Source organism: Gekko japonicus, unplaced genomic scaffold (assembly GCF_001447785.1).
Source record: "Gekko japonicus isolate JY-2015 unplaced genomic scaffold, Gekko_japonicus_V1.1 scaffold397, whole genome shotgun sequence".
NCBI classification, from domain to species: domain Eukaryota; kingdom Metazoa; phylum Chordata; class Lepidosauria; order Squamata; family Gekkonidae; genus Gekko; species Gekko japonicus.
Window position 1 is genome coordinate 413,720 of NW_015170286.1, and position 12,874 is coordinate 426,593.

At 44.7% G+C, this 12,874-nt stretch overlaps 1 protein-coding gene across 1 annotated transcript in view; it reads left to right on the forward strand.

The window, feature by feature from the left end:
- Positions 1-12,874, forward strand: part of NELL1 (neural EGFL like 1) — a 759,185-nt gene that overhangs the window by 32,913 nt on the left and 713,398 nt on the right. The gene's annotated exons all lie outside the window — the stretch shown is intronic.

Sequence of the window (12,874 nt, forward strand, 5' to 3'; positions counted from 1 at the left end):
ATTGTCCAATCAGGACCCAATGCTGAGTCACTGTTAATTAGCTCTGCTATCAACTAGACAGAACCGGTTGGAGCCAGCTCTACTGACACTCTGAGCTGTCAGCTCCTGTCAAACAGATTGATATGATCTACAGCCAGACTTATAGAACACATGGATGTTGACACTCCTTTCTTTGCCTTTTTACTGACCGAACCAAACTTCGTTGCCTAGCAACAGCCACTGAGGGAAAAGTTAGTCTCACAGGAGCAAAGCAGGAGAAATGTCTTCATCAGGAGAGACAGCCGTTTTGGCTGTTTATTCTGTGAGGGAAGAATGTCCAGGCTGGCAGTGGGCAGGGGAGACGAGCGGACCCAGCACCCAGCCAACGGCACACGAGTACTCGAGTGGTGGTTGATGGGCCAATGGCTGATGGAGCGCACAGCATAGCCAGTGGGAGAGCTGGAAATGGCCAACACGTTAGGGCAATTATATGTATCTGATAGTTTCCAGTATTCCACCATTAAAATGCCTGAAATTCCTATTCATAAAATCAAGAGTATTTCTCTGTATTCATAAAATTCTGCCATTTGAAAATCTGCTTTTGAATTATTAATTGAAGTAAGGGCAAACTCTGAGGAATGAGCCTTCTCTTTTTAATGCCTTCCTCAAATAAAAATGGTGGTTACATGCCCAGTCAAATCCATAATTTGTAAGCCATATCTGAGAGGGATATTCTGGATGGGTGGAGTGAGTTAGATGAAAGGAAGATTTTTCAGCTGATGCCTTTATTTTTAAAGGTGAGTTTCAAAACTTGTTTATGTTACATGATGGCATGAAGTACAATTATAGCCCAACAGCACAATAAATTAAAAATCACTTCAAAATCCGTGGGGCAACAAACCTCGTTAAAATACTTTTAGCACAGAAGGATAGGTTTGAGGGAGATTGTCTTATTTTTATGTTGCATAGGTGCCTGTTACCACAAGTGGCCTGTCTTGATATTGCGGGAAATTAGCTACGAGACAGAGGAGGCCAGAAGGATACAAGGGATCGCACACCTATATATACCAAGGTCCAGTTCAGTATGAAGACTCCAGATTTCCAGAGTGTTCAATAGTTTTAGTAAAGAATGTCCCTGCATACCATCACACTAAGCAATCAAAATATACATGCAATCCAGAACTAAGAAATAGGCGATGATAGAGATGTTTAAGGAGCAGTTATAGGGTTTATACTACCTGCCCAGATGGGCAGACGCCTGTATAGAAGAAAGCGCAAACGACCAGTGTTCCACGCTAGGAAAGGAGACCCAAAATAGAGGTTTGGGGAGGTACCCTACAGTAGGCGCCATCAGGGTGCACACTGAGGCAGGGCTTGCCCTCTGTTTTTATAGGAATTCGAGTGGTGGTCTCCTGGGCCGTGACTTGATGAGTTTAATGACTGTTGACTGGGGCAGATTGAATGGGTTTGATGATGGTCCTACTGAGGTAGGTTGAATGGGTTCCCAGGCTTAGACAAAAGGGGAAAATGGGTCTCTGATAGGTGTCAGGAAGGATAATTGATTTAATCAATTTGTCTCATTATCCTGAGGAAGGGGGCAGGAGGAGCAGGTGTTGAGACAAAAGATTTCCACATAGGTATAGGTATCACACAAAAGGGACTATGTGAGGGTATGGAGACAGAGAAGGCTTTGCCAGATGTCTGCTGAATGGCTTTGGAAATGCAGATACCTAACTGAAGGAACTCACAGTCATTTCATATGCATACCTTTGCTGGGTGGAGGGGGATATGGAGATTGCCCTCGAGGGTGCCTTGTGCAACCTTAGACTGAAACCCCTTTGCTGAGCTATGGCTAGCTCTTTGGCACAGGTCAAGAGTGTTCTCTTTTGCCTGCTTTTGTGGGTCTCTGGTTTTTGGACAAAACTCTATGATTTGAGTCCAATTTTACCATAGAGTTTTGTCCAAAAACTAGAGCGTCCCTCCCCTGATGTTGGCAATGTGATGACATCATTTCTGGGTGACATCATCATGTCACTTCAGGGGCATTTGTGGGTGGCCCCCACAAAAGCAGGGGAACCCCCACCCAGACCAGGGGCCTGTCAACTCTAGGAGTAGAGTATGATATTTTTACTTCCAGATGTCTTCATCTGCAGGCTGGGCATGCAACACAGCATGTTATATAAATGTTGCATAAGAACTTGTTTGCATATTGAAATCAATGAGATGGAATGCATGTAGCAGCAATGCCAGTTTGGGGGAAAAATCCAAAAGAACAAGCCATGACCCAAACTTTTAACCAAATACGAAATATCAGTGTGTACAACATCTGTGTTGCTCATGTGGCGTGGAAGTTAAGGAGACAGCCGTAACTTACAATTTGATTCATGTCATTTCCCCCTTCCCAAGAAAACTGCAATTTCCTTATCTCTTCTCTTAAACTATTTTTTAAATTTCATTTTAGAATGTAGACAGTTTGCTTTATGGCTTTTCACAAAGTATGTGTCTAAAACAGCGAGAGCAAGATAAATAGCTTTTGATGTGAGTTGTTAAGTCCTACTTCAGAAGCATTTGGTTGTTTTTATACATAACTGAATAACTTCAAGCTCTTTTTCAGTCTCTCTTTAAATTAAGATTTAAAGTATTTGTGCCGGCCAATTAGACTGTAACAGTTTTATTAATGTACACAAATACTGCATTAATGTTGTTTGTGTTATTTATGCCGCCTGTAATCCTACTTGGGCAGCTCAAAGGAAACAGTTTATATGGAGGCTTCCATCCAAGCATTGTCCGGAAAGTACCCTACTTCAATAGCCTGCTTTAGAAAGCCTGACACTAACTCTATCAAGGCTGTTTTTTTTTAAAAAAATCTTGTGCATGTAAACTCCAGCTGCCAGAGTCCCAAGAAGCCCACAAAATGTTTGGAATTACAACCAGTATGTTTTAGTATCCTTTGGAAATGTCTGCAAGAGGTTTTTCATATATAACCATAACAGTGTGGGTTTAGGACCTCTTAACATTTGATATACCACTGTCTTATGAAACACCTTTCCTTAGTGGATATAAGCCCTCTTCCATGTAATACTTTTGATTTCTGACAGAGGGAGTGTTTCTCTTGTGGTGTCTCTCTGCTAATTACCAATTTGTTCCTCATACAGCAAGTTATAGAAGGCTTGAGAGAAATTATTAGAACACAGAAGTTAGTATTATAACTGTAGTATTTTACGGTTACGAAACACAGGTGTTATATATTTTATTTCATTTGTATCCATTTTGTCCCCAATGGGGGCTCAAAATAGCTTACAACCAGGGGTCATTTCGTAGAAAAAGAGGTGCAGGAGCTCATTAGCATAACTCATTAGCATAACTTACTTGCATATGCCACACCCCCTGACATCACCGGAAATGTGTCAGAAGGTGGGAGAGCTTGTACCTGAATAAACCTTCGTCTGGTCTCTTTTGGATTGCTAGCTATGGAGGGGGGGGGGACACACAGATCTGCCCTCACAGGGGAGGGAGAGCTTGTACCTGAATAAACCTCCTTCAAAGCAGTGTGAGAAAGAATGAGCCAGACTCGGAATGCCAGATCAGTGTCTCACACCCCTCTTATGGTTTGAGGAACAGCAAAGTGACAGCTTGAGAAGAGATCCCCCTGGAATTCTAGCTTTACACACACACCCCACTCCAGAATCCGGCTGTTTGAATAAGTTCCCTCCTTGCTGAAGTGCTTCTTCAACCCCAGCCTGGAGAGGGGGGCTTCTGTGAAACCATTCCTTCCTCTGCTCCAAAATGAGCTTTCATTTTGGAGTGTGTGTTCCACTCCCTTGCCCTTTAACAGTTAGTTAAAAACAAAGCACATGTCTTGCGGGTTATGCTTTGCAAATCAAAGGAGAAGTAAAACAAGCCTTTTTTTTTTCCTTTTTCCAAATCCAGAAAGGAGGGAGGGAAGGGGAGGAAGCCACACGTCCACCCAAACTTCCAGCAGGGCTAAAAGTATATCCTCAGGGTGCCCACAGCCAGATGGTCTACCCCTCCCCACACCTGCCTCCAACCCGCCTCCTCTGCTTCTTTCCAATGCTCATGAGGATCCCGGCTTGGCTCATGTCTTGCTGGGAAGCAAGTGGGGGGAGGGAAGGAAAATAAAAAAGGCATGGCTGTTGGGGGCAGGGAAAATTCAGGGTGGGGCATTGCCCGTTGTCAGCCACCCTTGTGGCTGTGGGCCTGCTAACAGTCAACTGGGTTTGTGCACTGTGAACAACATCTGGTATGTTTTCAACATGTGTATTGTCTCTGCAGGGGAAAGTGTTTTTACGACTATCTGACTCTGGAGATTCATGGATCTAGTTGACTTTCAGAATTCTTGGTGCAGTGTAGCTTGGTGATCTAATCAATGGCCTGCCTGCATCCTGGAAGAGGGTGGTATGTTGGGCAGTGGATAGGATTACTCTTGCTTTTACTACCAGCTGTGTGGGCTCCTGTGATACAGAGGAGTATGAATAATGATAGAATTGCAGTAATAACTAGAGTATGTGGTAGAAATCTGTTACTTAATCTGATCATATATGGTTTGGAGCACATAAGAAAGTCTGCAGAGTGGTAGTCTTCTGTTTATATATCTTCTGGGCTGTTTCCTTTTGTTTGGAAATCAGGAATAGGTTATTCACTTAGGTTCACACAGGAGAGACAGGTGTGCTCAAAACATCATCAATTTATTAGCAAGAAGATAGAGGGATGAAAGCAGCTGGTTTCAGGACAATGGAATTCATGCAGTTTACAATTCTAACCAACAAACAGAACTAAGAAGCAGGGACCTCCACCCCCTGAGATTAAATCAATACACACAAATATCAGAAGGGGGAACAGACTGTTCAGTTGTAGAATGTACAATAAATACAGCACATCTGTGAGCTTTCGTATAGCATAACTGACAGGCAAGTAGCTACCGCAGGGCCCACGGGGCCTGGTCTCCTAGCGGTTTTCACAGGCCTCAGCTCCCTGAGCCGGAGCTCCCCCCCCCCGACTGATCGCATCAGCACTCGCAACAGACTGAGGTCAGGCAACAGGCTCTGCTCCTGAAACATGACCCAAGCAGCCTCCGAAGCAGCGTGGCGGTGAAGGGAGGGGGAGGGTGGCAGGCGCCAGCATTTGGGGGCAGGGCCAATGCAAGTGGCAGCTCTTTGAACAGTGGGCGATCACCTGGGCACTTGGCAGATTGAAGGCAGGCAGGCTCTTCTCCTGGAGCTGCAAGGCGAGGCGGGATGGCGGCAGGTGATAGGGGGCTGGTGGCAACACTTCACTGGCTGGGGCAGTCCATGAGCAGCCCCCCCCCTGTTCTCCAGGAATGAAAGGCAGGAATACTTGCATGGGCTCCATTGAAATACATTACAGCATAAGAAGAGTTGCAAAGAAAATACGGAATGGATTTTCCATTCAGGTCTCTGGAATGATAGCCCCCAGGCTAGTAGATATGTTCTGGGACTAGAATGACAGCCCCAGAGTGGAATGACAGCCCCTGGGAATAGCAGGAGTGTTCTGGGACTGGAATGACAGCCCCTGGGAACAGAATCTGTGCGCTGGGACTGGACCTGTCAGTCTGTTCCCAGGGGCTGGCATTCCGTTCTGGGTCTTGTCATTCCAGTCCCAGCACATATCTCCAACTGACCTAGATTAAGCAACTAATTCAATAAAACCCAGCACAAAGTAAGTCATGGCGTTTTCTCTCTTCCCAGTTATCAGAAGTGATGAGAGACTGGTAATAGGTCTGGGGAGACTCATGGGAGGGAGCTCACTAGCAATAAGAAAAAAATGGAGGGGGGCAATGGGGTGCAGGCAGTGTCCTAACATGATGTCACTGCCAGCTGGAAGTTATGTCATAGCATTAGGACACTGTCAGTGCCCCCCATTTTTCTTCTGCCACCCAGCTGAGCGGCAGTGGCAGGTGCTGGTGTGGGAGGGAGGTACCTCTGAAATCTGCCCCCTGAGGCAGCTGCCTCTGTTGGCTTAATCAAATCTGTGCCTGTTACCAAGGGACAAAGGGTGGCCTTTACTGGGGCACCTCCTGATCTCAAATGAAGTTATTAAAATTTGTGTATATAGAAGCACAAACTTGGGGTTGATGTTTCAGATGGATCTATGAAGGGGACAGAGAAAGAAAGATGGCAGCCTTACATTTAAATAGAACTTTTTAAATTGAAAATACATAGGCAGAGAGATAAAGCAAGGAAAGAGAGTAGATACAAATGGCACTATGAATTATCTGGGTAGTCCAGGCTAGCCTGATCTTGTCAGATCTCAGGAGCTAAGCAGGATTGACCCTGCTCAGTATTTGTATGGGAGGCCACCACAGAAGTCCAGGGTTGCTATGCAGAAGCAGGCAACGGCTAACCACCTCTGAACATCTCTTGCCTTGAAAACCGTATGTGGTTGGCAAAAAAAGGAAAAGAAAAGAATGGGGGAATCAATAAAACACACAAATGCAATCAACAAGCAATTTAAATAATCCCAAGTGGAAGCCACCCTATTATGTTGTGTATTCTGCCGCAGTGTCCAAAAATTGGGCCACCTCCTGGGGGAAGAGAGAGGGAGAGGGAAGAAAAATGGGAAGGAGGTGGGGAGGCTGTGGGTTGGGTGGAGAGGAGTGAGGTATGGTCCCCATTCCACTTATACTGCTACTGTCTGGTTTCAGTGGGCTGCAGAGACCCTCTTGGATCTGGTGAGGAGGTGTACCTCCCTCTCCTGCCATAGTGGCCAGCAGCAGTGGTGAATGGAAGGGCATGTCTCCTCCTGTGCCATGCCCATGCTGCTTGGGGCAACCAAATGAGTTGAGCTATCCCTTAGTCCAGCGGTTCTCAACGTGTGGGTCGCGACCCCTTTGGGGGTCGAACGACCCTTTCACAGGGGTCGTCTAAGACCATCGGAAAACACAAATTTTCGATGGTCTTATGATAACAACGAAAATAATGTTATGGTTGGGGGTCACCACAACATGAGGAACTGTATTAAAGGGTCGCGGCATTAGGAAGGTTGAGAACCACTGCCTTGGTCTGATGGATTTATGAGATACAATATGTCAAACTAGCATGTATTTTAACCAAGCAGAAAACAACTGTGTTTGTTACAAACGTTGGACAGCAGTTGCTTAATGTTAAAAGTCAAAAGGTGTAGCAGGAAAGGTAAATTTGTGGGCATTGTACAGGGTAGACAGTCCACTGTTCATGGTTAATGGAATTAACACACGTTTCAGCAATATATTTTGTAGTTACCTCTATCATTTATGTGATGTATCTTTCTTTCACTGGCCCACAAACACTGTGTGTGTGTCATATATATATACAGAGACAGACAGAAACACACACACACAGAGGCAATGTGAATTATAGGGCTGTGATTCTATTGAGTGATTCTAATGATGCCATAAATCAAGGGAATGAAGTTTGAATTGCTAAAATCCCAAGATGGAATGCAAGCTCTGTTATTTAGTATGTGTTTGTTTGTGTGTTTAAATAGAATACATGGGTCTGAATCCCAAATAAATCCAGTGCAATAGCTAAGAAATGCTGTTTCTTTCCTGCAAGTTCCAGTCAAATTTGGACAGCTTGGTTTCGTTGTTGTTGTTGTCGTCACTTTTCCTTGAATTACTAGACTGTTTGCAGAGCATGTTATGAATTGTAGCTTATTTGAGGCACTTGTATGAAAAATGTATACCCTGATCTTGTGTGTTAGTACAATGTCACAAACCATAATATTAGACTGGTGTTCAAGATACGTTATGTGCAACAGGCCTTTGTCTGGGAAGATGGCACAGTAGGCCTGAACACTAGTTACTATTATCTATTTAAGACTTTGAGCAAATCTTGATCCATCTCATCAGTTATTCTGTTTCAGTTGCTCTGACTTAGAAGTTGAAAAGATGAAGAGCTTATGGCTCTTTCCCACAACCACTACTTGCCCTAGGATACCTTGAAGCCAAGAATCCCCGCAACTCATCAGCAGACATTGACTTTTTCCACATGCTCGACTTACTCCTGATTTTCTTGGCATTCAATCCACAAGTACATAGTGTAGGCATAGTTCTTCTGCATATCTGTCCTCCCTGGGCATTTTCACAGTTGTGGAGTCAGTTAATTTTCTTCTACACATGCCTTAAATAATTAGGATTTTCAAGGAAGGGTGCTGTCATCATAGGTAGTGTCTCAACACCCCGGTTATTTTTTTAAAGGCCCTAAAATATTGATATATTAATATAGTGTTATAATGTGGATAGTCTGGCCAACAAGGCCCTTGTGTGATAAGCTGAGGCAGACCTTGTGATGATAAGAGCAAGGTGGCCCAGTGTGCAGAAAGTCTGGTCGGCTATTCTGCCTCGCCATGAAGGGCGAGACCCTGGTGTTGGAAGTGGAGGCTGACCTTGCGGTGATAAGAGCAAGGTGGCCCGGAGTGCAGATAGTCTGGTCGGCTATTCTGCCTCGCCATGAAGGGCAAGGCCCTGGTGTTGCAAGCAGAGGCTGTCCTTGCAATGATAAGAGCAAGGTGGCCCGTTGTTCAGATAGTCTGGTTGGCTATTCTGCCCCGCCAGGTGTGGCGCAACTTGGGGGACCCCTGGTGTATCGACCGTGCCAGGCGTAAGGCCAACAGGCAAATGAGATAGGCCACGGAGGGTGATTTAGCGTTTAGGGCATTTTTTGCTGCACCCCAACGTACGGGTTGAGTTCCAGGACCTGTATAGGGCTGATGGGGTGCACCTATCAGACAAATTCAATGGGTTATTTTTGCAGGACTTGTGGCAATGGATTATGTCAGCATTGGGCTGTTAGTGGGAACAAAGGCCAAAGCAGAGGCTTGGCCTTGGCCGTGGCAAATGTGGGGAGCACCTTACGGCACTTCCCCATTTGGGAACAGGGGGTAATCAGGGAACTGTCTTCGGATTTTTAAGGTCCAGGGTGGGGAACGGTGATCACCTCTGGGAACCTCTTAGGGTAAGGCTCCTCTCTGAAAGTTGTAAGGCTTCAGGGGTAGGCGCTCCTAGGTGGCAACCAGTTTTGCTGGGCTGCCGGTTGCGAGCCAGACCGCTGGCTCAAGACCGTAGCTGGGTGACCTGCCTGTGAAAAGGGCAAGGAGACTGGTCAGGGAGTGACACCTGCCTTGCCTGTTCTGTGCTCGCTTAATTGGTCCCTTGCCCCAATGTTATGTTAAATAGTTAATAAATTGGCCCTTGTTTACTTCCAAACTGTTGTCTTTCTTGTTATTCCAACTGGGGGGGCAACTAAGCTTCCGGCAATGCTGCTGGTCGCCGGGGGCTGCTTTGCTGCCCTGAGAAAACTGGGTAGCAACAGAGCCACGACGCCTGGCATAATAATAATAAATGAGACCTTGCTGGGCCAGGCCATGTATGTCATAAAATGTAATCCCAGGTAGCAGAGATATAAACTTTATAAAGGACACAGGCAAACAGTACTAAAGATTTTTAAAACTTTAAATAAAGCATGCTTAAAGTGCTAGCAATCTTGCAATATTTTGTCTATTTAACACCTCTGCTCTGAATTATTGCATCAAAATATCTGTGCTGTAGCAGTCTTGAATATGCTGTTCAGGTGTGTTTCTGTAAACTGCAAACCTACTTTTGATTTATTGACATTTATTACAGAAATCTCATGCTCAGTGTTCCTAGCCTAGGATCTCAGTCAAGGGAAGGAAAGAAAGGCTGCCCTTTGTCTCCTGCAGACTGGCCAGGAAGCCAGCTCTGGCTGTTCCCTCCCTCCCCTTGTTCCTTACCAGACTCTGTCAATTGCACAGGAGAGCCTTGCCTATCGATTTCTCCTGTGTGATTGAGAGAGACTGGTAAAGCAAGCTGTAACATGGCAGCAGCAGTAGAGCTGCAAATGGAAGTAGGAAACAGCCAGGGCCTTGTGGGCCTGATTGGGGCCCTCCAAGGGCCTGATCCGGCCCACGGGCCACATGTTTGACACCCCTGCTCTAAAGGTTCCATGGTTTCCATTGGGCTTCAATTGTGGGCTGTTATGGAGTTGCTACACAGATTCTTGCATGCAACTCTGGACTTCTGACATTATGCAGTGGTATATGAAAGGTATTTTTCAGTGGTTCACCTACAAACAAAAAGGCCACTGAGCCTCACAAATGGATTACTATCAAACTAAACTTATCTTGTTGATGACTGGTGTTATGCTTTAGGTCCGGCTGCTTATCTGCTGGGCAACTGTGTGCCCCATAGGCTTCTCCATCATCCCTGTTAGGCCTTCATTGGGAAAGAAGAGTTCTGTTCTCTAGTTCTGCTCCTTTGCAACCTGGAAGAGGTACTGGCTTGCCATCCTTGGCCCTCCCCCACAGGCTGGAAATCCAGCCCAGCTATTGGCTCCCTGCTCCACCAGCCTCCTACCAGTTGTATCTGACCAGCAGAGAAGGTCTCACAGGTCTCCAGTGCCACCATGGGCCTGTCACAGGCCAGCCCCTTGGAAGGTGGATGTTCTTGACTGAGACAGGGCTGCTCTACCTCACCAACTGATTAGATGTGAAGTAGTTAACTACTTATATTCACAGAAAAGAAAGCTAGATAATCATCCATATTCTTCAGATAACAGCAGTCCTGATTTAACAGCATTGGGTATTTTCACTATAAAAGTGCTCTAGAAATTTACTAATTAATGAAATAAACAACCCGTTAATTACTGTGGCTTACCCTAAAACATCTGGAGGCTGAGAATTTCTTTGACAAAACCTGGTCTCAAGAATGTTCCAGAACTCAAGTTGTTTTGAAAAAGCTGAATGTGTATTTATAGAGGGGTTTTTTTTGTGTGTTTATGTCAGCACGGTGAAAGAAAATTCATTACTGATATCTAATAAATCTTTGAGGTTTTTAAATTTGCAAATATGATAGAATTTTTCTATCTCGCAGGATTTTTGTATTTTTGTATCTCTTGCAGGATTTATTTCCCCACAGAAGCATTTTCTTTCTCTGTACTTGCTCTTTCTCATTGGGCTAGTCATTTCTAAAGCAAGTTGCAGACATATATAATCAAGGTATAATGTAGTAACCAACGCTTGGCAATTTCCTGTGGTGAAAATAAAGTACTATCTTGAACTTCTCAGAGAGAATAAAAATTAAATGCTTCTTCTGAGGCATCAACCTGCTTCTTATCTGCTAAAAATTCAGATTAATTTGCCACCTGAAGTGATATCTGTAGCTCTGAGAAAAATAGTTCTTTCTCTTTTTTACTTCTGCTGCATTCCTACATATTATGTTAAATTGTCTGTAGTCTTTTATAGTCTGATCCATTGTAGTGTAGTTGAAGGAACTTGAATTTAGGAGAACTAGGTACTTGCTGGGTAGCCTTGGGCAAGTCAGCCTAACTAACTTCATAGGGCTGTTCTAAAGATAATCTCATGAAGACCATCCTGGTTTCTTTGGAGAGGGGATAGAAGGTATGGATGTGAGTGTGAGGAAATATAAATGAAATAATGTAACAAGGCTGGGAACCGCCTGTTCCATAACAATGCTTGCTCCAAGATTTCTAAGATGATAAAGAGATGCAGTTGCATCACTCGACTCTTTCCATCTACATAGTCCATAGGTAAAGGTAAAGGTTCCCTTGCTCGAAAGCCAGTCGAATCCGACTCTAGGGTTGCGGTGCTCATCTCCGTTTCAAAGCCGAAGAGCCAGCGCTGTCCGAAGACGTTTCCGTGGTCATGTGGCAGTCCATAAGTGTGCCCAATTTTGCTGCTGGTGAATTTGACAGTTGCACTTAACATGCTTGAAAGCTGCAATGTGTTAGTCCCCAAATCTGATAGTTTTGTGAACAGGTTGAACTACTTCTGAGGGAGGTAGCAGCTGTGCAGTATATCCTGTTGCCTTATTTTGAGCATGTGAAGCACAGTACACAATACATCCACACATTGATATTTCACTTGCTGTTGTGTGTGAGTAGTTATAGATTGTATACCTTCATTTAACTCACCAGTTGGTTTAAATGCAAATTTAAAAATGATTTTTGCAACTTTTGGTGTGGCAATCACCAAACAAGCGGTGGGGTTTGGAGCAAAAGTGATTGGTCACTATAGTATTGTGAACAACAGGACATGTTAGCATTGCTTCAACTTAAGTCTCCCCCCCCCCCCAATTCAGCTTGCTGACTCTCTCTGAGTCTGGCTTGGCCTTTGTAGGGCCAAAATTAAAGGACACGCAAAGCAGAAACTTGCCCCTAGGGGCTGCTTGTATACATTACAACAGTCACATAGCTTTAAAAAGTGATTGGGGTGGGGTAAAAAACCCAAACAATTAACCTGGTGGGAAACTATCAGTCTCACAATCATTTGTCAAAACCATTCATGAGGCAATGAACCAGGCAATTGACATGATCACAGTTAGGGCCCCCTCTCAGGTCTAAGAGCCTTGGCAGCCCCTTGATGGGTTTGTATAGAAATATTGCTTCTATATTCACATGTCTTCTCCTGTGATGTCTTTTGATAACATGCTGTGTCTTATTTCCTGTTGCAAGCCAAATGGTGAGGCCATATGGCCTCAATAGCCATGCCATAAACCCACATTCTTTCACACTTTCATGCCAAAAGCCAGACCTCATGGCTCCACACTCTGGCCCACTTGCAACCAGTCACATACACAATGAAGTAACTGGAGTTTGGGTCAGATGACTGTAAGCAGGGTCTCCAAACTTCCACAAACCTGATGTTAGCAACCATAGCAACCAACAGTTGGGCACACCCATGCCCACTTGCAATTGGCTGATGGCCACAGCTAATTTGTGACTGGAATTGGAGTATAATTGATTGATCCCTATGGGAGTGAGTTCTCTTGCTTTTTGCTCTCCCTTCCTCCTCTTGTCATTGTCTGTTTTATTGCACCTGAAATGCTGCCTCTTGAGAGACA